This window comes from Arachis hypogaea, chromosome 10 (assembly GCF_003086295.3).
Source record: "Arachis hypogaea cultivar Tifrunner chromosome 10, arahy.Tifrunner.gnm2.J5K5, whole genome shotgun sequence".
Lineage (NCBI taxonomy): Eukaryota > Viridiplantae > Streptophyta > Magnoliopsida > Fabales > Fabaceae > Arachis > Arachis hypogaea.
In genome coordinates, this window is record NC_092045.1 from 67,179,926 (window position 1) to 67,185,324 (window position 5,399).

Here is a 5,399-nt window from a genome sequence, read left to right on the forward strand (position 1 = left end):
TATGTGCCATTTCTGGCATTTAACGCCAGCTTTGCTGCCTTTCCTGGCGTTAAACGCCGGTCTGGCTGCCAATTGTGGCGTTTAACGCCCAGAAAGCTACTAGACTAGGCATTAAACGCCCATTTTGCTATCATTACTGGCGTTTAATGGCAGCCAGACACCAAACACCTTTTTCTGGCATTAAACACCAGTCTGTCTGCCCATTTTGGTGTTAAACACCCATTTTGCTATCCTTACTGGTGTTCAGTAAGCTCGTCCTCCAGGGTGTGCTATTTTTGATGCAGTTTTTTATTCCTGCTTTAATACTGTAGCTCTTTTTGTGACTCCACATGATCATCATCCTAAAGAAAACATAAACTAACAATAGAAAATGCAATGAAAAAGTAATTAACATAGATAAATAAGATTGGGTTGCCTCCCAATAAGCGCTTCTTTAATGTTAATAGCTTGACAGTAAGCTCTTACAGAGCTTCACAGATACTCAAAGCATGATTGTGGCCTCCCAACACCAAAGTTAGAGTTTAAATGTGGGGGCTCTGCTTGACTCTGTATGGGAAGAATTAGATGAGGCTTTTCATGCTTCTTCTCCATGTTTACAGAAGATCCTTGATCATTAAACACAAGGTAGTCCTCATTCAATTGAAGGACTAACTCTCTCCTGTCCACATCAATCACAGCCCTTGCTGTGGCTAGGAAGGGTCTTCCAATGATGATGGATTCTTCCTCATCCTTCCCAGTGTCTAGGATTATGAAGTCAACAGGGATGTAAAGGCCTTCAACCTTCACTAAGATATCCTCTACAAGTCCATAAGCCTATTTTATTGATTTGTCTGCCATCTCTAGTGAGATTCTTGTAGCTTGTACCTCAAAGATCCTTAGTTTTTCCATTACAGAAAGTGGCATGAGGTTTATACCTGACCCCAGGTCACACAGAGCCTTCTCAAAGGTCATGGTGCCTATGGTACAAGGTATTAAGAACCTTCCGGGATCCGGTTTCTTTTGAGGTAATGTTTGCTAAACCCAGGCATTCAGTTCACTAATGAGCAATAGAGATTCATCCTCCTATGTCTCATTACCAAATAACTTGGCAATCAGCTTCATGATTGTTCCTAGGTATTGAGCAACTTGCTCTTTAACAATATCTTCATCTTCTTCAGAGCAAGAATACTCATCAGAGCTCATGAATGGTAATAGAAAGTTCGGTGGAATCTATATGGTCTCTGTATGGGCCTCAGGTTCCTTTGGTTCCTCATTAGAGACTTCCTTATTGGCTAGTGGGCATCCATTGAGGTCTTCCTAACTGGAAATCACTACCTCTTCCTCCTCCATAGGGTTAGCCATTTTGGTTATATTGATGGCCTTGCACTCTCTCTTTGGATTCTCTTTTGTATTGCTTGGGAGAGTACTAGGAGGGGTTTCAATAACTCTTTTACTCAACTGACCCACTTGTACCTCCAAATTTCTGATGGAGGACCTTGTTTCAGTCATAAAACTTAGAGTGGCCTTAGATATATCAGAGACTATGTTTGCTAAGCCAGAGGGGCTCTGCTCAGAATTCTCTGTCTCTTGCTGAGAAGATGATGGAAAAGGCTTGCTATTGCCAAACCTATTGCTCCCACCATTATTATTATTGAAGCAAGGCTTGCTATTGCCAAACCTATTGTAACTACCATTATTATTATTGAAGCCTTGTTGAGGCTTCTGTTGATCCTTCCATGAGAAATTTGGATGATTTCTCCATGAAGAATTATATGTGTTTCCATAGGATTCTCCCATGTAATTCACCTCTTCCATTGTAGGGTTCTTAGGGTCATAAGCTTCTCCTTCAGAGGAGGCTTCTTTAGTACTGCCGGATGCAGCTTGCAATCCAGTCAGATTCTGAGAAATCATATTGACTTGCTGAGTCAATATTTTGTTCTGTGCCAATATGGCATTCAGAGTATCAATCTCAAGAACTCCTTTCTTCTGAGTCATCCCATTATTCACAGGATTTTTTTCAGAAGTGTACATGAACTGGTTATTTGCAACCATCTCAATGAGTTCCTGGGCTTCTACAGGTGTTTTGTTTTCAGATGAAGAGATCCACCAGCAGAATGGTCTAATGACATCTTGGACAATTCAGACAGACCATCATAGAATATACATATGATGCTCCATTCTGGAAGCATGTCAGAAGGACACCTTTTGGTTAATTACTTGTATCTTTCCCAAGCTTCATAGAGAGATTCACCTTCCTTCTGTCTGAAGGTTTGGACTTCCACTCTAAGCTTGCTCATCTTTTGAGGTGGAAAGAATTTGGTCAAGAAAGTAGTGACCAACTTATCACAAGAGTTCAGGCTTTTTCTAGGGTGTGAGTCCAACCATATCCTAGCTCTGTCTCTTACAGCAAAGGGAAAAAGCATAAGTCTGTAGACATCAGGATCAACCCTATTGGTCTTAACAGTATCACAGATTTTCAAGAATTTAGCTAAGAACTGATGAGGATCTTCCAATGGAAGTCCATGAAACTTGCAATTCGCTTCATGAGAGAAACTAATTGAGGCTTAAGCTCAAAGTTGTTTGCTCTAATGGCAGGAATTGAGATGCTTCTTCCATAGAAGTTGGAAGTTGGTGCAGTATAGTCACCAAGTATCTTCCTTGCATCTCTAGCATTGTTGTTGGGTTCGGCTGCCATGTCTGTTTCTTTTTCGAGATTTTCTGCAAGGTCATCTCTGGAGTGTTGTGCTTTAGCTTCTCTTAGGTTCCTCTTCAGAGTCCTTTCAGGTTCAGGATCAGCTTCAACAAGAATATTTTTATCCCTGTTTTTGCTCATATGAAAAGGAAGAGAACAAAGGGAGTAGAAGAATCATCTATGTCACAGTATAGAGATACCTTGAGTTATCAGAGGAAAAAAAGAATAGAAGAGTGAGAAGAGAGAAGAGATGAATAATTTGAACAGAGAGAAGAGAGTGAGATTCGAATTATGAGTAGAAGATAAGTGTTAGCAATTAAATAAAATAAATAGAAAGAAATGAGAGAGAGAGAAAGTATTCAAATTTTAATTAAATGAAGAGAAAAATATTTTTGTTTTTATTTTAATTATTGGCTAGTTTTGAAAATTATAAAAGAAATAAAATTAGAATCTAAAACAATTAGTTAATTAAAAAGAATTTTGAAAAAGTGGTTAGTGATTTTCGAAAACTAGAAGTGAAAAAGTAGTTAAGTGATTTTGAAAAAGATAAAAAATAGTAAACTTTTTAGAATTAAAACAAACAAATCAATTAGTTAGTTGAAAAAGATTTGAATATAAATTTTGAAAAGATAAGAAGTTAGAAAAAGATTTTGAAATCAAAATTTAAAAAAAATGATTGACATTTATTTTGAAAAAGAATTTAAAAAGATTTGGTTTTTAAAATTAAAGTTGATGACTTGACTAACAAGAAAATAAAAGATCTGATTCTAAAATTCATAGATTGAACCTTTCTTAACAAGAAAGTAACAAACTTGAAATTTTTTGAATCAAAACATTAATTGTTAGCAAGGATTTCAAAAATTATGAAATAAAATTAAGAAAAAAAAAGATTTTGAAAAATTAGTATTAAAAATTTTTGAAAACATTAAAAAATTGAAAGATGAATATTTAAAATATGTTCGATGCAAAAAGTTATGAATTAAAACATGAAAATTTGGAAAAAAATCAAATTGGAAACAAAATTACCTCCCTTGTGTCATCCTACCGTTAAACGCCCAAAATGATATCCATTCTGGCGTTTAACGCCCACTTCGCTGCCTCTTTGGGCGTTTAACGCCCAGCCAGATACCTTGGCTGGCGTTAAACACCAGGAATTCTTTTTTACTGGGAATTTTTCTGAACGCCCAGAATGCTGCCCATTCTGGCGTTTAACGCCCAAAATGATACCTTTACTGGCGTTAAACACCCAAAATGATAGCCATTCTGGCGTTTAACGCCCAAAATGCCTCTTTACCGGTGTTTTAATGCCAGTGAGCTCTTTTTTCTGTGATTCCTCTGTTTTATGTTCTATATTTTTTTTGGACTTTTGAATTTTTTAATGAGGAGAGAGAAAAACAACAAAATGAAACAAAACATAAGAAAATTTAAGATCAAAACAAATAATGCATGCAGGAACACTTTGAATGTCAAGAAGAACACCAAGAACACTTTGAAGATCATGATGAACATCAAGAACATAATTTTGAAAATTTTTAAGAAGAGAAAGACATGCAAGACACCAAACTTAAAATGTGACACTAGACATAAACAAGAAACACAATTTTTGTTGGTTTTTATGATTTTATTAATTTTTTTTTGTATTTTTCAAAAATAAAAATAAAAAGCTTAAACATAAAATAAAATTACCCAATCTAAGCAACAAGATGAACCGTCTGTTGTCCAAACTCGAACAATCCTCGGCAACGGTGCCAAAAACTTGGTGCACAAAATTGCAATCGAACTTTTGCAACTCCACACAACTAACCAGCAAGTGCACTGGGTCGTCCAAGTAATAAAACCTTACGCGAGTAAGGGTCAATCCCACAGAGATTGTCGGCTTGAAGCAAGCTATGGTCATGCTGTAAATCTTAGTCAGGCGGATTGAAATGGTTATGAGGTTTTGATAATTAAAAGATAAATAAAACATAAAATAAAATAAAGATACTTATGTAATTCATTGATAGGAATTTCAGATAAGCGTTTGAAGATGCTTTGTTGCTTCTGAACCTCTGCTTTCCTATTGTCTTTATCCAATCATGCGTGCTCCCTTCCATGGCAAGCTGTATGATCCTCTCAGTGAAAATGGTCCAGCTACGGTTTCTGTATGGCTAATCAACTGTCAGATTTCTCGTCTCGGATGAAAAATACCAGGCACAGCTACCGCAGGGCTAATCATCTGTCGGTTCTCACTTGTGTTGGAATATGATCTCTCTATCCTTTTGCACACTGTCACTGCACCCAACATTCGCAAGTTTGAAACTCGTCATAGTCATCCCTTCTCAGATCCTACTCGGAATACCAATTGGTTCTAGCCTATATTGGCGCCATTGCCGGGGAACGCAATGGTGTTATGTTATTGGCTATTGTATATATTGTAAATATCTTGATTTTTGGTTTGTTTGTTAGTTTTCACTAGTTGTAGGATTTTATTTTCTTTGTTTCTTGTTAGCTTTTGTTTTTATTTTCTCTTTTACTATGAATTCTCATCCTTTTGGCTACGAGCATGGTTACAACTATGTTGTAGGAAATAGAAGCTTCAATGGGATGTGCATCAAGGATTTGGAGATCAAATGTCGGAGGAGCCCCAAGCTTATAGACGACCTTCTTGGCAACAACCTCCTCCGGCTTCTTATGGGTACAATTCAAATCTTGATGCATACCAATCTAATGTATGTGATGACCCTCATTG

At 36.8% G+C, this 5,399-nt stretch overlaps 1 non-coding gene across 1 annotated transcript; it reads left to right on the top strand.

The window, feature by feature from the left end:
- The first annotated feature begins 2,162 nt into the window (after positions 1 to 2,162).
- LOC112719533 (small nucleolar RNA R71) lies at positions 2,163 to 2,270 on the top strand. Its single transcript, XR_003161831.1, has one exon. It is a non-coding gene; the product is annotated as a small nucleolar RNA R71 (small nucleolar RNA).
- Positions 2,271 to 5,399: the final 3,129 nt, after the last annotated feature.